Here is a 19,079-nt window from a genome sequence, read left to right as displayed (position 1 = left end):
GATTCTTGGCTTTGGCATAGACGTTTAGCGCATGTTAATTTCGATTTGCTTAATAAAATTGTATCTAAGGATCTAGTAGTTGGTCTTCCAAAAATAAAATTTTCAAAAGACCACCTATGTGACGCGTGCCAAATGGGAAAACAAACGAGGGTCTCTTTCAAACCTAAAAATGTAATTTCAACTTCACGACCCCTTGAGCTTCTCCATATGGATCTCTTTGGACCTTCTAGGACAAAGAGCTTAGGTGGAAATTATTATGGTTTTGTAATTGTTGACGACTATTCTAGATTTACTTGGACTATATTCCTTCATAGCAAAGATGAAACTTTTTCTGCTTTTAAGAATTTTGCAAATCTGTCCCAAAACAAAATGAATTCTAAAATAGTTACAATTCGTAGCGATCATGGTGGTGAATTTCAAAACTATCACTTTGATAAGTACTGTGACAAGTATGGTATTGAGCATAACTTTTCAGCTCCTCGAACTCCACAACAAAATGGCGTTGTGGAGCGTAAAAATCGTGTTTTAGAGGAGTTGGCAAGAGCAATGCTAAATGAGGGTGGATTACCAAAATATTTTTGGGCTGATGCTGTTAGCACAGCTTGTTATGTTTTAAACAGGATCTTAATCCGTCCTATTTTAAATAAAACCCCTTATGAGCTTTTAAAAGGAAGAAAGCCAAACTTGTCACATCTTCACGTATTCGGTTGTAAGTGTTTTGTTTTGAATAATGGTAAGGAAAATATTGGGAAGTTTGATGCAAAAGAGGATGAAGGTATCTTTCTTGGATACTCACATTCAAGTAAAGCATATAGAGTATATAATAAACGTTTACTTACTGTTGAAGAATCTGTCCATGTTTCTTTTGATGAGTCTTATCCGAAAAGTGTCGGAAAAGGTATTTCTTTTGATGACGCATGTGTATCTACAGAAGACATACTCAAGGAATCTGTTATGGAAACTGATCAGTCCATAACAGTTGCCCATGAGAAGGAGGAAGATACTAGTCATGAAGAAGATGAGGAAGAAAAGACAGCTGAAGTGAACGACCTTCCACCAGCTTGGAAATCTTCAAAAGACCATCCTATTGACAACATCTTGGGAGATATTTCAAAGGGAGTAATGACTCGTTCTAAGATAAGTAATTTTTGTTTTCACTTCGCTTTTGTTTCACAAGTAGAACCTAAAAATGCCAAGGAGGCCTTGATTGATGAATTTTGGCTAATGGCCATGCAAGAAGAGCTTAATCAATTTAAAAGAAATGACGTTTGGGAACTTTCCCTCGTCCGTGAGATCATCATATCATAGGTACTAAATGGGTTTTTAGAAATAAGCTTGATGAAAACGGAATGATAACTAGGAACAAGGCACGTTTAGTAGCACAAGGGTATAACCAAGAGGAGGGCATAGACTATGAGGAAACTTATGCTCCAGTTGCTCGCCTTGAAGTTATACGTCTCTTGCTTGCCTATGCGTGTTCTAATAATTTTAAGCTTTACCAAATGGACGTAAAGAGTGCGTTTCTAAATGGTGTCATAAATGAAGAGGTATATGTCTTACAACCTCCTGGTTTTGAGAATGCTGAAAATCCAGATTATGTTTACAAATTAAAACGAGCTTTGTATGGTCTTAAACAAGCCCCTCGGGTTTGGTATGAAAGGCTTAGAAAATTTCTAATTGATCATGGATATTCAATAGGTAAAGTGGATAATACTCTCTTTATTAAACACAAGGGAAAGCACACTCTTTTAGTTCAAGTTTATGTAGACGATATAATTTTTGGTTCAACTAACACACACTTGGTCGAAGAATTTTCTAAAGTTATGCAGGGTGAATTTGAGATGAGTCTTATGGGGGAGCTGAATTACTTCCTAGGTCTTCAGATAAAGCAACTTGATGAGGGTACAGCAGTATGTCAAACAAAGTACTGCAGAGAACTACTCAAGCGCTTTGGAATGAACGACTCAAAATCAATTGACACCCCTATGCCTACCAACGGAAATCTAGATAAAGATGAGCATGGTAAGAGTGTAGATGTCAAAAAGTTTAGAGGTATGATTGGGTCTCTTCTGTATCTTTCTGCTTCTAGACCTGACATAATGTTTAGTGTTTGTATGTGTGCACGATATCAATCAAATCCTAAGGAATCACACCTGAAAGCTGTTAAGCGTATATTTAGATATCTTCATGGAACATCTAAATATGGGCTTTAGTATTCCAAAGGAAGTGATTGTAGCTTAGTAGGTTACTCCGATTCTGATTTTGCTGGCTGCAAATCAGATAGGAAAAGCACGAGTGGTACATGTCACCTGTTTTCAAACTCCTTGGTAAGTTGGCATAGCAAAAAGCAGGTATCTGTGGCTTTGTCAACTGCAGAGGCTGAGTATGTTGCAGCCGGTAGTTGTTGCGCTCAGATTTTGTGGCTAAAGCAACAACTACAAGACTTTAACATTCAACTCAAACGTATTCCAATAAAATGTGACAACACTAGTGCCATAAACCTTACTAAAAATCCTGTTTTACACTCACGCACTAAACACATAGAGATTAGACATCACTTTCTTCGCGATCATGTTGAAAAAGAAGACGTTGTATTTGAGCATGTTGATTCTAAAAACCAGCTTGCTGACATTTTCACTAAACCTTTGGCAACGGAACCGTTCTTCAGCATTCGTCGTGAATTAGGGATCTTAGATCTATCTCCATTGTTGTCTTAAGCATGTTTGTTCTTATTTATATTATACCTCACCTTGGTTGATGAGATTTGTTTTAGATTTCATTTATACCTCACAAGGTTACATCAACAGAGGTAATATCACTCCTTTCTACATCTCTTTTAGAACTATGTGATTGTGTATGTTAGAACAAAATTTCTTATTTTCGTTTATATGAATTTCTTTGCATATATTGTTTGAACATTAATATCTGATTTGTGAATTATAATTTTGCATCATTATCATGACATACTTCATACTGCATAACCATACTGCATAAAAATTAATTAAAATTTGGTTTGACATCAGTATGTATCGATTCATGTCTTCTGCATTTCACATTTGTCAAAATTGGTTCAGTATGTATCGATCCATCCGTCGTTTGTATCGATACATAGACCCTTTAAAAATAAAAATGAGTGATATGGATCGATCCATGCCCATATGCATCGACACATACTGATTGTTTTTGGATTAAATGCATTTTATTTCACTCATGGATCGACACATCAGCAACTCTTATCACATCCTTTCACAAACTTGGTATCAGCAGTTCCCATACCTCCCAAAACCTGCGGCTAACCCTAATTTCCTTCATCATCACTCTCTCCAAAACCCTAAATTCATCCCACTTTTCTTCAACCTTTCATCACCATGCCTCCAAGAACCATTTCAGCTAGAGCAAAGGGAAAAGGAAAAGGAAAGGAACCGGTTGGCACCTCTCAGCAGTTACCAGAAATTCCTCCAAATGCCTTAGATTTGCTTCATCCTGCAATTGCTACTGAGTTTGAGGATTCTTTCAAGACAAGGTTAGTTATGAAACCCCATGTCTTCGATAAACATGATGCTTTTCGTCTTCATCTCAATGATGAGCTTGAACTGCTTAATGCACAAAAACTCGGTTCATTTTTGACTACAAAGGATGATTACCATGAGGATTTTATCCGTGCATTTTATGCTGGCTTACAATCTGGTAAAGGATATATAATTAAATGTTCTATCGGTGTCAGAACCTATACCTTTGAAGCTGGTGACTGGGAAACAGTGTTTCAAATTCCGCTTCCGTCGCATAATTTCAAGAATTGGCATGACTTGAAGTTTGATACTGACTTTAACCTGAAGGAGTTTGCTCTGTCTATCTTGAAATTGGACAAACCGCTAGGTGAGGATGAACAAGTTACGTCTGGTATGATTAAGAAAATTCCACGTATACTTCATTGGATTATCTCGCACATTCTACGTCCAGCAAACAGTGGACACTCTAGGCTAGACAGGGCAAGCATTCATCTCTTGTATATTCTTCAAAATAAGGTTCCATTGAATTGGGCAAATTACTTTGTGAAGCGCCTCTTTTTCGTGCGTAACAGTGCCAAGAATGTTGCTCTTGGTTATGCGTCTCAAATCATGAAGATTCTTAAGTTCTGGAATGTTGCAATCCCTCTTGTTCCTCTCATATCACCATCTGCTGCTCAAGAGTTTGACTCTTCCACTTTATCTCATATGGGATATCGGTGGGACAAGGATCGTCAATGTTTCTATTTCTTTGAAAGGAAATCGAAAACAAGGATCTATAACTTTGATGTGCCTTCTGAACGGATTCATGTAGTTGAAGACCAACCTGATGAAGAAATGCATGATGTGAATGAAGCAGATGAGCCTGCAGCTGATAACAATGCTGGTTGGGGTGATTGGGTGCCACAAAGGTGGTCTCCAACCAACTATGTACCTGAACCTACAGTTCCTCCGTTCTCTGGCGGTGCTTCATCTTCAACACCTACTGCGCACCTAACTCAAATGCTTCAACAAATGGAGTTGGCCAACCAAGAACGTCATGAAGAGGCACGGTCTTGGCATGTACAACAAAATGAGTGGCATAAGGAGCATCGTGAGTGGCATGATGATCATACACGGATGTACCATAACCAACACTCTTGGCACCTAGACTTGGTTAAGTGGCACCAAGTCTTCTACAATGAAATGTCTGGCTTTATGGACGACTGCCGTGCCAATCCTGGTATTATGGACAGATTTAGAAGTGTTGAAGTTCAGGACCGGTTTAGGCACTACACCTTCATGGGCCAGAATCCAGATGCAATGCCTCCTCCTCCGTCTCCGCCAAGCTTCAGAGATCCTGACAGAGATGACGAGGAGTCCTGTGGTGGCTATAATCCACATTAAACCATCATCATTTCATTTCACTGCATTTCATTGCATACTGCTTGAGTTTTTTTTGGATTAGTTGCACAATATATGTCTTGGCTTATGTAATTGTTAAACACTTTCTACTAGTTAAATGTTTATTTCCTATTGCTTACTTCTGGTGTTATTGCCTTTATTTGTCATTCTTTGTGAGTGATTCTTTACTTTTTAAGCTTCCTTCTTTGTGATTGTTATCTTCTTTATCATTTTTGCTATGTCCGGCTACAACATGTTGCTTTGATAAAACTGTTTTTTTCTTTTTGATGTTGACAAAGGGGGAGAAATGCAGATGTTGACAGATATATGTTGACAGATATGCACAAACTCAGGGGGAGTATCACACATCTTGCTAAAAATTTGCCATCATCAAAAAGGGGGAGTTTGTGAGCAAATTCTTTACTTTGAATAAGTTTTGAATGATAGCAAATTGTGTGATCATTGTCCAATTGTTGGTTGTGCATTATTTCGCATGTTTCAATTGTGTTTTTAGCCTATACTATTGTTTCGTGTCTATGCATAAAGATCCACATTGATACAATTCTTCAAAGAACTTATAAAAACTGTTTTGTGTTAGCATGTATCAATACATGTTCTTTTGCATCGATACATACACCTGTTTTAAATCACAAAACGTTTTTGCTTCAGTATGTATCGATCCATACGAGCCTTGCATCGATACATAAACTTGTTTCAAATCACAAAACGTTTTTGCTTCAGTATGTATCGATCCATACGAGCCTTGTATCGATACATGTTAGTTAAAATGTTCTATGGATCGATACATACGAGCTTTGTATCGATACATGCTTGTATTAATTCTCAAAAATAAATCAAAGCTACAATATATATCGATGCATAACCTTTTGTATCAATACATAATTCTGTTTTGTCTACTAACAGCTTCTGTCTTTCATATAAGAAGCATTTTTTACAGTTCAACAAACGGACGAATTCACAAGTGAAAAACAGTTGTAACACCAATCAAAGGAGTGTGTAGCAGCAATTGTTTGAGCAGTTAGAAACCTGAAAGAGACTTCATCTTCTTCATCTTCTCAATCACTTTTCTTCAAGAACATCAACACATAATCATTCTTGTTCTTTGGATTAAAGGATCAACGAGATAACGCTCAGTGGAACGATCAAGGATCTAGCTGAGGTGTTCAGTGGAACGATCGAGGATCTAGCTGAGTTGAAGGTTGAAGGGGGTTTCGAGGAAAAACCAGTCGGTTTGTTCTTCAAGAACTGGAGTGTTCTTGCGGGTTTGTTAGTCACGTTTGCAGAACAGATTCAGCCGCAGCGTAGGGTTTGGAAATTGGTTAATTTCGCAAACAGGTCGTGGAACCGGTGAATTGTTTGCAATTTCTTGCAGGAAATTCTTGATCGAGCTCAAATCAAGTGGAGGTTTTATACAAGAAGAAGATCTTGGGATTTAGAATTCTGTCTGTCTATTGAAACTTTGTACCAACGAATTCGGCATTATTGATAATTACAGCTCTCAATTTCATTTGAAATTGAGAGGGAGACGTACCCACACGCGAGGACGACGTGGGGAACTTCCTTACCAAATCTCTGCGTATCGTATTCTTTCCTTATCTCTCTTTACGTTTTCAACAGCTTTGTGATTTCAGTTGGTGTATTGTGGCTGTATTTTTAGTGATACAACAGTGGCAAGAAAACTTCTTTATCTAAACGCCACCACTGTTCATCATTGATCACATACACACCAAATGGTTGACAAAACTGTTAGCTGAGTTTTATTCATTGGAATCAGAATTTAGTGATAAGTGTATTTGATTTGATAAGATTCTGGTGTTAATAATCTCTATCATTCCCATTCAAATCCAGCAATAAATTCGCGTGTCCGGTTTTCTAGTAGCGGTTCAGAATAGACGGAAGTCGATTCGGGACTGTAATTTTCCGCTAAGTTTCATTAACTCTGATAAAAAATTTTAAACCGTTTATTTTAAAGAGGTGATATATTCACCCCCCTCTCGATCACTAGCCACACCGTCTAACAAGACCCACCTATCAACAAAGGCCAAGGACGATGGACCGGCGTTTCGACACTCTTCCAATGTCGTACGCTCAGTTCCTTTCTAGTCTTAAACAACTACAACTTGTGCAGTTACGCACTTTGGCTCCTCCCGTTGGTAGACTCCCAGTGGGTTATGACGCCAACGCTAGTTGTAGCTTCCATTCTGGGGCACCTGGCCACAATATTGAGAACTGCAAAGCTTTTAAGCACGTAGTTCAGGACCTCATAGATTCAAAGGACATCGACCTTGCACCGGCTCCGAATGTCGTCAACAATCCCATGCCCCAGCATGGTGGTGCGAATGTTAATATGACGGAAGGGGAAGCTAGACCCGTCAAAGATGTGTTGAAGCTGAAGACTCCGTTGTTGGATATCAAGGGTTACTTGTTGAAGGCCGATGTTTTCCCCGGTTGTGGGAAGGGTTATTTGGATTGTGCTACTCAGAGTGGAGGTTGTTTGAAGCTACAACAGGGTATCCAGGCCTTGCTTGACAAAGGTATCCTCCAGGTTGAAGATTTGTCTGTCCAAGAGTCTGTGGAAGAGGTTGAGGAAGAAGTGTTTGAAGATGCTACTGATGAATTCGTAGATGTTGTTCCTACTGATTCTGTAATCCATGATGATGTATTTAATTTTTCCAATGTGGTTGATTCTGATGTAATTGAACTGGATTCTGATGTTTCGAATGTTTATGCTTCAATGAATGAGATTTCAGAGTATGACTATGATGTTGCTACTATCACCATTTTCTACCCAACTAATCAGATCAATGTACCAGAAGCGCAGCCGGTGCCACCAGCGCGACCGTCCACCATGACTATCACAACCCCTGGTCCTTTACCTTTCACCAGCAAAAGGGCCATTCCTTGGCATTATGGGGGGAGTGTGTACGCGCATGATCATGGGGTAGAACGGCCACTGAAGGTAGAAGAGGGTCAGAAGTCTGAGCTTGAAGTTGAAGGTCTCGCAGTGGACAATATTGGTGGAATCGGGCGATTCACCAGGAGTGGTAGACTGTTCTCACCACCCGTTACCCAAACTGATAGTGCTGATGCTGCGGCAAACGCCAAAGGCAAGCAGGTCATGAACGAGGGTGCCTTTGCACCACAGGCTGGTTCTGAGCCTACTTTTGTGAAGGATGTGGACGAGCTTTTGAGAATTATAAAGAGAAGTAACTACAAGGTAGTCGATCAGTTGATTCAGACTCTGTCCAAGATATCCATTCTCTCACTCCTATTGTGTTCGGAGGCGCATAGGGAGGCACTGCTGAAAGTCCTAAATGCTGCATATGTGCCTCAGGAGATCTCAGTGAACCAACTAGAAGGGATCGTTGCAAATGTTCATGCAAGCAACGGGTTAGGTTTTACTGATTCTGACTTAACACCAGTTGGACGCAATCATAACAAGGCTCTGCACATCTCGATGGAATGCAGAGACACCGTGCTATCTCATGTTCTGGTGGATACAGGTTCCTCTCTCAATGTGCTACCTAAGAGAGCCCTGTCAAGGTTAGAAGTGGAGGGTTTGGTCCTGAAGCCCTCAGACCTTATTGTGAGAGCCTTTGATGGTTCTAAGAGGTCGGTGTTCCGAGAGGTAGAATTGCCAATTCTGATTGGATCACAAACTTTCAACACTATCTTCTATGTGATGGATATCAGTCCTTCCTATAGTTGCCTGCTAGGTCGTCCTTGGATCCACAATGCTGGGGCAGTCTCTTCAACTCTACATCAGAAGATTAAATTCCCAGTCAATGGAAGGATTATCACTGTCTGTGGTGAGGAGGACATTCTGGTTAGTAACCTGTCTACATTCAAGTATGTAGAGGTAGAAGGTGAATTTCATGCGACCCTATGTCAGGCCTTTGAGGCAGTTCGGATCAAGGACGTAGCTCCGGTGGAAGAAGTTAAAGCGGGTGCCTCTATCTCATCCTTCAAGCAGGCATAGGCCTTGGTAGATTCAGGTGTTGCTCCCGGTTGGGGCGTCTGTTGGTGTTACCAATGAAAGAAGACAAGTTCGGGATTGGGTATCAGCCGACTCTGACTTCTACAACGCCAACACTTCAGACTCGTCAGGGGCCAATTACTTTCTCCAGCGCTGGCGTCATTCAATATGGCCAGGTCTCTACGGTCAACGATGAAGATGGGGATAGTGATTGCAACATCGATAACTGGTTACGTCCGAGGATCCCGGGTGAAGTTCTCCGTAACTGGTCTTCTGAAGAGATTATCCAAGTCACTCTTCTTGAAGAGTAATTTTCTTTGTTTATTCATGCATATCCAAGTCTTACGTTCCGCCCAGGGCGTAATGACTCATTGTAGGGCTCATCTATGCGAATACCTGCATTTTTTATCATCAATAAAGGACGTCTTTTTGCATTCAAAGATTTCGTTCACTGTTTTTCCATTTTTGCAGTTTTCAAAAATCAAAAAATATTTGGCAATGTTTTGTTTAGTTTTCATTTTTTTCACACTCATAAGCATATACCCTCACTCATACAGATGCACACCACCAAATCCTATTGATAACGATTCTGCTATGGCTCGCTTCGACTTTGAAAATCCAATCTTTCAAGTTGAAGAAGAGGGTGATGAAGACTGTGAACTCCCTGAAGAACTTACCAGGCTATTAAAACAGGAAGAAAGGGTCATTCAACCGCATCAAGAGTCTGTGGAAGTGATTAATCTCGACACTGAGGACGTCAAGAGAGAAATCAAGATAGGGGCTGCTTTGGAAGATAATGTGAAGAAGAGGTTGATTGAATTGCTGCAAGAGTATGTCGACATCTTTGCTTGGTCTTATCAGGACATGCCAGGGCTTGACACAGATATTGTGGTACACCGTTTTCCTCTCAAAGAAGGTTGTCCTCCGGTCAAGCAGAAGCTCAGAAGAACAAGACCAGAGATGGTTGTCAAGATAAAGGAAGAAGTGAAAAAACAGTTAGATGCAGGGTTTCTAGCAGTCACAAATCATCCGCCATGGGTTGTAAATATCGTTCCAGTACCTAAGAAGGATGGAAAGGTACGGATGTGTGTTGACTACCAGGATCTGAACAGAGCTAGTCCTAAAGATGATTTCCCATTACCTCACATTGACGTTTTGGTGGATAACACAGCTCAGTTCTCGGTATTCTCCTTCATGGATGGCTTTTCTGGCTATAATCAAATTAAGATGGCACCAGAAGACATGGAGAAGACAACATTCATAACCCCATGGGGCACCTTCTGCTACAAGGTGATACCGTTTGGTTTGAAAAATGCCGGAGCAACATATCAACGAGCGATGGTGACTCTTTTCCATGATATGATTCATCATGAAATCGAGGTTTATGTTGACGATATGATTGCCAAATCTCAGACAGAAGAAGAACATTTGGTGAATCTGCATAAACTGTTTGAGCGTTTGAGGAAATTCAAGCTAAGGCTTAATTCGAACAAGTGCACTTTCGGGGTGAGATCTGGAAAATTGTTGGGTTTCATTGTTAGCGGAAAAGGGATTGAGGTGGATCCGGCCAAAGTGAAAGCGATACAGGAAATGCCTGAGCCAAGAACAGAGAAACAAGTTCATGGTTTCTTAGGGAGGTTGAACTACATTGCAAGGTTCATCTCTCACCTAACAGCCACGTGTGAGCCAATATTCAAGTTGTTGAGGAAAGATCAGGCTACCAGGTGGAATGAAGATTGTCAAAAGGCTTTCAAGAAAATAAAAGAGTATTTGCAGAATCCTCCTATCCTTGTGCCTCCGGTCCCAGGGAGACCGCTGATTATGTATTTGACAGTACTAGACAATTCCATGGGTTGTGTTCTCGGTCAACACGACGAGACAGGTAGGAAAGAGCATGCCATCTACTACCTGAGTAAGAAATTCACAGATTGCGAGTCGAGATACTCAATGCTTGAAAAGACATGTTGTGCACTTGCATGGGCTGCTAAGCGATTGAGACAATACATGATGACTCACACAACCTTACTGATCTCCAAGATGGATCTAGTCAAGTATATATTTGAGAAGCAAGCTCTCACCGGAAGGGTTGCTCGTTGGCAAATGGTACTGACAGAGTACGACATCCAGTATACATCCCAGAAAGCCATCAAGGGGAGTATTCTGTCAGACTATCTTGCTCAACAACCGGTTGAAGATTACGAGTCGATGAAGTTTGATTTTCCAGATGAAGACATCATGTTCCTCAAGATGAAAGACTGCGAAGAGCCAGTTGTTGAGGAGGGACCTGATCCAGACGAAAAGTGGACTTTGTTGTTTGATGGGGCTATCAATGCCAGAGGAAGTGGAATTGGTGTTGTCATTACTACTCCGAAAGGTGCCCACATGCCTTTCACCGCTCGTCTGACTTTTGAGTGCACCAATAATGAAGCTGAGTATGAAGCCTGTATCTTGGGTATTGAGCAAGCCATTGATTTGAAAATCAAGACTTTGGACATCTTCGGAGATTCAACTCTGGTGATCAATCAAGTGAATGGTGATTGGAATACTCTCCAGCCTAATCTGGTCCCTTACAGAGATTACACGAGAAGACTGTTGACTTTCTTCACGACAGTAAAGTTGTATCATATACCTCGTGACGAAAACCAGATGGCAGATGCTCTTGCTACTTTATCCTCCATGATCAACGTGATTCGGTGGAACCACACTCCCAGGATCGATGTGATGCGCCTCGACAGGGCCGCGTATGTGTTTGCTGCTGAATTGGTAGTTGACGACAAGCCCTGGTATCACGACATCAAGCGCTTTCTGAAGAATCAAGAGTACCCTGCAGGGGCATCCAACAATGATAGAAAGACTTTGAGAAGATTGGCAGGCAGTTTCTTCTTGAACAAAGATGATGTGATGTATAAGAGGAACTTCGACATGGTTCTGCTTAGATGCGTGGATAGACACAAAGCAGACATGTTAATACAGGAAGTTCATGAAGGCTCCTTCAGTACTCATGCCGGCGGACATGCAATGGCTAAGAAATTGTTGAGAGCAGGATATTACTGGATGACCATGGAATCTGATTGTTTCAAATATGCTCGGAAGTGTCATAAATGCCAGATTTATGCTGATAAGGTACATGTGCCGCCAAATCCTTTGAATGTGATGTCTTCGCCGTGGCCTTTTGCTATGTGGGGCATCGATATGATTGGAAAGATTGAGCCGACCGCCTCCAATGGGCATCGCTTCATCCTTGTTGCCATCGACTATTTCACCAAGTGGGTCGAAGCAGCATCGTTCGTGAATGTCACCAGACATGTGGTTGCCCGTTTCATCAAGAAAGAAATCATTTGTCGCTATGGGATTCCCGAAAGAATCATTACTGATAATGGTTCTAATCTCAACAACAAAATGATGAAGGAGTTGTGCCAGAACTTTAACATTCAGCATCATAATTCTTCCCCTTACCGCCCTAAGATGAACGGTGCTGTTGAGGCGGAAAATAAGAACATAAAGAAGATTGTGCAGAAGATGGTCGTTACGTACAAAGATTGGCATGAGATGCTACCCTTCGCCTTGCATGGGTACCGTACTTCAGTACGTACATCGACCGGGGAAACCCCTTACTCCCTTGTGTATGGTATGGAAGCAGTCCTACCGGTTGAAGTGGAGATTTCTTCTCTAAGAGTCCTGTTGGATGTCAAGTTAGACGAAGCCGAATGGATTTGGACAAGGTTCAATGAGTTGAGTCTTATCGAAGAGAAACGAATGGCAACCATTTGTCATGGGCAGTTGTATCAGAGTCGGATGAAGAGAGCCTTTGATCGGAGAGTGCGTCCCCGATGTTTCCAAGTTGGAGATTTAGTGTTGAAAAGGATCCTTCATCCTCAGACAGATCACAGGGGCAAGTGGACTCCTAACTATGATAGACCGTATATTGTCACCAAGGTTTTTGATGGTGGGGCCTTAATGCTTGCGACTATGGATGGTGAAAACTTCACTTCCCCTGTGAACTCAGACGCAGTTAAAAATACTTCGCATAAAATAGACCCGCTGGACAGTAAAAAGAATAGTCCAGGCAAAAATGGGCATCCCGACGAACCAAGAAAATGAAAAGGTTCGGGCAAAAATTAGGGATTAAAAATGAAAAGATCGTACACCCGGTAAGTTGAAAACCTGAAAAGGTAACTTAGGCAAAAATGGGTATCCCGGTGGATTGAAAACCCGAAAAGGGCGATCCAGGCAAAAGTTAGGGATTAAACGAATGACTGCGTTCTGAGTAGTTCTGAATCTCATCTCGTGTCAATGATTGGAAACTTTTGAAGGATAGGAAACAGTCTAATCACTCTTTTCAGAAAGCTGATCATCTGGAGGATCTTGAAGACGAGCAAGTCATAGCGGAATTGGAACCCAATAGAAATCCATTTCACATTGCCATTAGATTAATTTCTGTTTTTATCTTTTGTACGATTACCTCTTTCCAGGGATTGCTTCCTGATTTAAATGCCTATTCAGAGGCCATTCAATCAATAAAATCATGTTATTCAGTATATCTCTGTTTTCATTTTTATTTTACTGTTTTGTTTGCAAAAATGACGTCTGAATTTTTGATAAACATTGCATCATGAAATATAAGAGCTTTACAGGTACATGCTTAATAAACATTTAAAACTGTTGTAAACTTTAAGTGCTTTGGATCGTCTATTCAGAACAGGTACCCTCGGGGCATTTCCTTAAGGTTCCTAGCCGATGATCGCGAATGTTTTCCCCCAACAGTCGAAGTTGGTATCTTATCCCTACAGAGCTGATCAGAGCATTGGATTCTTCGATCCCCAGCAGGCTCTCACTGCTGTACCTCCCCCAAGCGGTTGTTTCAGAATATACACTCCCCGGTAGAGTTGACGGTGCCAGAATATATATCCCCAGCGGAGTTGACAGTGCCAGAGTGTATCTTCCCAGCAGAAGCGGTTGTTCCTCAGGGTTCGATGCCAGATCGATGATCTCGACGCAAGATCCATGGTCTCTTTCCTTGAAGCAGAATCTCGGTACCGTATCGGTGTTTGCTTCCCCAACTAAGTCGTCTCTCTCGTAGATTATGGTTGCCAGAACCACTATCGCTTTCCCCAACAGCAGGTTTTCAGTGTCGTTCTCTCCCCAGTCAGAGTCTCGATATTTTGTCATTGCTAGAACACCGTGTAGTGGGTCATTTCCCCACAGAGTTCTTTGCGCTGTGCATCTCCAACAGCCTTGCCAGGGTCCAGAAGATTTTGATCATCTCCCCAGCAGAATTCCTTGCCTCGGCTTGGCATTCTACCCAGCATTTCGCATCCCTGCATGTAGAATCATATTGCATTGCATCCTTCCAAATCGCTTAGCATTTCCATTTTCATGGAGCATTACACCATTGAAAAATTCAAACATACGCATGTAAGCATAAAACATTCTCGGTATCCCAAGTGATAAGCCAGAAGTTGTTTCCAGTACTCATATTGAAGATTGTTCATGACTTACCTTTATTATCCCCAGCAAGTGTCATTGGCCCATGCACCGCCTCTATTATCTTTCCCTATTTCTGCCGATGCTGACAGGCATGAAGTTTCTGGTATTCAGATCGAAGTGGCATTCAGGCCAGTTCCCGGTATTCAGACCGAAGTGGCGTTCAGGCCAATTTTCCGATGTTCAGATCGAAGAAGTTTCCGACATTCAGGTCGATGCAACTTGTGGCATTCAGGCCCGTTTCCGGTATTCAGACCGAAGTGGCATTCAGGACAGTTTTCGGTATTCAGATCGAAGTGGCATTCAGGCCAGTTTCCGATGTTTAGATCGAAGAAGTTTCCGACGTTCAGGTCGATGCAACTTATGGCATTCAGGCCAATTTTCCGATATTCAGATCGAAGTGGCATTCAGGCCAATTTTCCGATATTCAGATCGAAGTGGCATTCAGGCCAGTTTTCCGATGTTCAGATCGAAGAAGTTTCCGACATTCAGGTCGACACAACTTGTGGCATTCAGGCCAGCCTCTCGGTGTTCAGACCGATATTAATAATCTCATATCTTCCGATATTCAAATCGAAGTCATTTCTAGTATTCAGACTGATGAGCGGCATTCAGGCCATGGTTATTTCTGTGTTACCATTTATTTTGGTATCCAGGTTAACGTTCTTTTTCGGCATTCAGACTGACTCTCACCGTACCAGACGAATTCTTCTTTCAAGACCACCTCTTTGCCGATTCTGATAGGCATTGTTACTTCACTTCACTTCAGTGCAAATTTTCGGGCTTTTATTGTATTCAATCCCTTGATACCTCGAAAGTGCGAAAGCCGCTGCTATCTTCTTTTCGGGTCTCCAGTTGGTTGAATAGGGGCAGCTGTAATACCTTAAAATTTGTCCCCCTCATGCATGCATTCATTTTTAGGTCATTTAACATTTCATATTGCATTTCATCATGTCAATCGAAATTAGATCCAAGAAACTTGAATATCATCCAAGACACTTTGTGGGTCCTATCTGGGAGATCAGTCAACATAGGGGAATGGCTTGAGATACTTCCAACATGTTCAAATGGGGTCTATTCATCAGTCAAAACGTTAATCTTGAAGGAGCAAAAGTTTTTTCATGAACTGTCATGCTCGCTAGGCGAAGCCCACGCGTTTCGAAAAAAGAAAAAAAAAAGAAAAAAAAACGAAAAGAAAAAACGAAGCAAAAAAAATAAAATAAAAATAAAATAAAAATAAATAAATAAATAAACAAATAAAATATAACAGAAAAATCTTGGACTTGGACCTCTCTCTTTTGAGCCCACAAAGTCACAAAAATCAGGTTATAAATACTAGAGCTTCAGTAGAGAAAAAACCCTGGGAAAAAGATAGTGAGAGAAGAGCTAACAGAGTTCAGAGCAACCTCCAGAGACTGAAGGGAACTCATCTGTAAAGAACCAATTCCCTCTCATATAAACCCTGAGATTATTCTGCAAACCCAACGATGCAATTCAATTTCATTCGATCTCTCCAGTCAGGTTTGCCTTATTCCCATTACTTTAAGCTTTTAATTTGAATGCTCTGAATGTATGAGGTATTATGGGTGAATTTGATACCCTTTTGATGCATGTGTTTGACAAGAGGTTTAGGCCTTCTACACTTGGTTTCTTTTAGTGAGCTCTTTTTGTGAATTTTAATGTCATGATTCATGTGGTTACATTTTGATTTGGGGTAACTCTTGATTGCGCCCCATCTTGTCACTCTAACCTGTTTGTTGAGTTTTTTGTGAGGGCTCACATGACTCCTGAAAGGATAGCTTGCTTGGCATTCCACTTTATTTGTGGGATACCACCTGGAGGTTTATTCCGATTACCTGTACTGACTCACTTTCTTTGATGGTGCCAGCTTGAGAGATCTCTGGGTTTCTTGCTTCTTTAGCTGTTATTCCTTCGGATCTTTATCTGTGCGGTAGATCTCTTGATCCCTTTATCTTTCCCGCATTTTACCGCTTTCTTAGCTGGAAGACCTCAATAGGAGGCAATGTTTTCTTTTGTTTGTTTACTTTTGTGCCCAAAGACCTCCAAGAAGAGGCATCAGTGCTAAAGACCTCCCTGAAGAGGCAATTGACAGATAAAAGGGATTAGTAACCAATCCCCCGTTATTCAGTGTGTCGTTCTTTATGCTCGCACTACGTGTCGATGCTTCAGAACAAAAGCCCAAGATCCTCTGTCCGGTCAGTCAGTAGAGAGGGTTCCACCTTTCTGAATCCCCACTTTTTGTCATAAGCTCAACCTGGCCAGGGTTAAGAGCTATGGGGTCTTATCCTCATTACCCTTTTGATCTGCTCACCCTGACGTTCAATGTCAGTGGTTAAGAGCCCATTTGATTACCTATTCCATGGCTTGTTTGTCGAGGTTGATATGACCCCTCTTGACTAAAGCTCTACCCATGTATGTTTGAGCCCCCTTGTTGGCGTGTTTACTTTAAGATACATGTTTTGTGTAGTGTGATCGTCTCCCCATAGGGTTGCTAGGCTTCGTATAGTCTCCCGTTTGCATGTCAATTAAGGTAGCGCGGTTCCTTCGTCTAGGACTGTCTTTTTGCATGAGCATCCCTAAAACACCCCAACTCATTGATTTTTCTTCTCCTAAGAACACGTTTACTCCTTCTACTACAGGCGAGTAAGTCTCCGAAGGTCGAGCATCCGGTAGATTGCGTAGTAACGTCGTTCACCCAAAAACACAACCCTTAACCCGTAGTTAGCCGAACTACGGCTTGCTCTGATTCTCATTCCAGATGAGATACGTAGGCATAAGACGCGATGTCTTAGCGAGCACACTCCTCTTTAACCCCTAGGTAGCCGAGCTACGAAGACTCTGATTCTCATGTTCAGATGAGATACGTATGCAATGGATGCGACATCCGTGTGAGTCATTTCCTTTTGACCCCCCTTTTAGTAAATAGTGCATTAGATAAACCTACACCCTTTAGACAAGAACAACAAAAGTGGATCCCGTAGAGTACTACGGATGCGTAGGGGTACTAATACCTTCCCTTCGCATAACCGGCTCCCGAACCCAAGATTTGGTTGCGAGACCTTGTCTTTTCCTTTCCTCTTTTCAGGTTTACTTCGAGCGTTTCCTTTCCCTCCTTTGGGATAAATAACGCACGGTGGCGACTCTTCTGTCATCTCTTTTCTCGCCGGTTGTTTTTTTTCGCATTCCTCTTTTCAGGTTGCAACACCCGAAAGGGCGGCTTAGGCAAAAAAGAGCGTCTCGGTGGATTGAAAACCCGAAAGGGCGATCCAGGCAAAAGTTAGAGACATAAAAAATGAATATGTATCCCGCTAGATTGAGTACCTCATTCTAGGGCAATCTAGGCAAAAATTAGGGATTTGGCAAGTAACTGCATCTTGACAAAACTTTGTTCTACATCTGTCGTCCGTCAGAGATTCTTGTTCATTATGTTCAATGTAGCCCTTTTCCAATATATATCACCAATCTCAAACTTGTAAAGATCTATGGAGTCTTGCCATTTGCAGACTACCATTCCATCAAATAAATTCGAGCCTTTATCCAATTATTTGCACTCTTATTTGTTTCTATTTCAACAAATGTTTTGCATGCTTTTAATTGAGAAAATATCATTGTTTTGAGAAAATGAATTTTTCATAACCTGTTTTTAAACAAGGTGAACTTCCACAATGATGAAAAGGATACTTAGGAGATCCTCAGTGCTCTCCCAAGGATGGTATGATCCCCAACAGGGTAAGACATTTGTTCATATTCCTGGCATGACTGGATCTTCTTCCTCCGGAGCCCTTTTATGGTTCATCCCTGAGTGATATGCTTGTTGAAATGTTCACCCCTCTTCCCTTCAGTGGAAGAACGATCTTTCCTCCACAGCAGATGAGATCTCCTTGGTGGGTATGGTACCTGGCGTTTGATCCCCAGACTCCCCTTATCTCCCTCGGATAGATTCCCCCAATAGAGTTGCTTATGTGGCAGATCCTGCCTGTATAATGAACTCTTTTCCCCAGCTATGACTGATGATTCATCCCTTGCAAAGATTTGGTTGTTTCCTGATATCTCTGATCCCCGGAAGATTGGATACTCTCCATTGGAATTTTGGGCTTTCTCTCTTGAGATGTAGTACCGGACGACTGTGTGCCTGTTCCTTTGAAACTGTTTGTGTTAGAAATGTTTGTTTGTCAGCATTCATCATACATAAACCACGCATATGTGCACATATTTCCAAACATGCGGATACTCATATTGCATTATTTTCCATATATCTTTCGTTTGTTATCCTCTGCTAGTTAGTAATGTATTCCCCCAAGCGGATGTCGGTGTCTGATCCCTCGATATAGAGTCAACCCCTTAAGCAGAAAGTGTTTATCTTTCCTTCTACACTCCCCACTGAGTTATATACTCATGGACGACGGTTGTTTTTGCTTCCTCCCAACACATATATTGGGATGGGTTCCCCTATTGAGTTATATCCTCATTAGGACGAGTCTTGATTCAGTTTGCCTCTTTAGTTTGATCCTAAATTGGCCTCTTGTGACTGTTTCTTGTGCCTCCCCATGGTATAAATGAATAATTTCTCATTAAATAATAATTATTCACCTTATCCTAGGCGGAGTTTGTGGTTCTCTACCCTTATACCAGTAGTTGTAAATCCTACTTTCTCCCCTTTGCGGAGTTAACCATTGTTGTTCATCCTA

Source organism: Lathyrus oleraceus, chromosome 5 (genome assembly GCF_024323335.1).
Source record: "Lathyrus oleraceus cultivar Zhongwan6 chromosome 5, CAAS_Psat_ZW6_1.0, whole genome shotgun sequence".
In the NCBI taxonomy this organism is placed as follows: domain Eukaryota; kingdom Viridiplantae; phylum Streptophyta; class Magnoliopsida; order Fabales; family Fabaceae; genus Lathyrus; species Lathyrus oleraceus.
This window is presented reverse-complemented; position numbering follows the sequence as displayed.